Genomic DNA, 256 nt, shown 5'->3' with positions numbered 1-256 from the left:
TTTTATTGATTCTGAGGCTTCAGTTTCCTTTGACCAAGTATAAAATTTTAGCCAAGTAAGGCCATGATGAAAAATCAAAGGAAAAAATCAGAGAAGAGGGGAGAGAGAGGCGTGTGTGTCCAATTCTGATTTCTCCTCCCCCTTTTACACGTTAATTCCCCCTTTCCCAAGCCTACAAAATCTCCTAAAAATATTCTCAATAATAATATCCCAATCTAACTAATTAAGGAAAAATATTAAAAATAAAACAAAGTCC

This window comes from Quercus lobata, chromosome 10, assembly GCF_001633185.2.
Source record: "Quercus lobata isolate SW786 chromosome 10, ValleyOak3.0 Primary Assembly, whole genome shotgun sequence".
Taxonomy (NCBI): Eukaryota; Viridiplantae; Streptophyta; class Magnoliopsida; order Fagales; family Fagaceae; genus Quercus; species Quercus lobata.
The sequence above is the reverse complement of the archived record's forward strand: the minus strand, read 5'-3'. Positions refer to the sequence as shown.